Below are 1,370 nucleotides of genomic sequence, written 5' to 3' on the forward strand. Positions count from 1 at the left end.
ACGAAGAAGTTAGTTTATTCGGCCTCCTTCCATTCACTAATGAATTATGGAATCATCTTTTGGGGAAACTTCTCTCACAAAGAGAACATTCTCAAAGTTCAGAAACGAGTCCTTAGAATTATATCTGGTGTCAGTCCTAGATCATCATGCAGAGACCTCATTAAGAAACTTGGTATTCTAACAACTACTTCTCAGTTCATAAACTCACTGATGTCCTTTGTCATATCCAACAGTTCTCTTTTTACAGATAATAGAGCAAAACATGATTATAATACCAGAACCAAAAAAAAAAAATCTGTACAAGGACTATAAAAGCTTAACATTAGTACAAAAAGGAGTCAAATACATGGGTACTCATATATTCAATAACTTACCAGAGCATATCAACTTGCAAGTGATAAAGATCGGTTTCTGAGTGAATTAAAGAACTTCCTGTTGGCCAACTCCTCCTACTCCATCGATGAATACCTTCACAAGGATTATAGCTCATAACTCTGTCTGCATTAGAATTGTACAATATCCATGTATCTGAGTAAAAAAAAAAAAAAAAAAACCTTGATTCTTTCCACATCCCAGAGACTCCTCTCCAAGGGATCCATGGAAAACGATAAATGAAATGTAATGTAGAGGAGATACAGAAGAGGGGAAGGGACGCAGCCTTGGCTCAAGCCCGCAGTGGGATAAAACATATGGTAGTTGGTATTGTGGATGGTGACATAGGAGGGACAATGGGAGAGAAAGGAAGCAACGAGACGGACGAAATTGATAGGAAAGGCGTAGATCTGGAGTTTAAAGAGGAGCCGAGAATACCATACATGGTCATAGGCATTCTGGAGGTCGAGGGAACCAAAGACTGCTGAATGAGAAAACTTTGTTTCTTATGTACCTGCAGACGTGGCTGTTATGTAATTCTGATGAGTTGTTAAGGATGAAGGGGAAAGATGCTATAAGTTCTTTATTGGCGATTTCATTATTTCTCTTCATTGGTGGAAATCCGACTTTTTGATTGGTGTTTGCATTACAGCTTGTGATTGGTGGAAAGTGGCAAATGGAAAACCAAGCGGCAGTTGTGACGTGGCGTTGTTTTCCTGCTTTCAAGCGCAGCCAGTACTCTATATACCTGCAGCCGCCGCCGTGTCACGCGCGCCTTTGTGTATTGCTTCACGTGAGTTGTCATCCCATAGTGCTGTTACTGCTAGCAGCCAAGACGATGGAAGTCGGTACCCGTCTTCTCAGTTCATGTTGGTGGATCGCTTGGCTATTTCTATTGTCTCTAATCTTCCTCCTGAAAGTAAGATGCTGTTTCGCCAGTACGCGAGCTTTACCAGACTCAATCTGTTTGCCGCACTCATCCTGGTGTTCTGTCACTT

Source organism: Schistocerca serialis, chromosome 3, assembly GCF_023864345.2.
Source record: "Schistocerca serialis cubense isolate TAMUIC-IGC-003099 chromosome 3, iqSchSeri2.2, whole genome shotgun sequence".
NCBI classification, from domain to species: Eukaryota; Metazoa; Arthropoda; class Insecta; order Orthoptera; family Acrididae; genus Schistocerca; species Schistocerca serialis.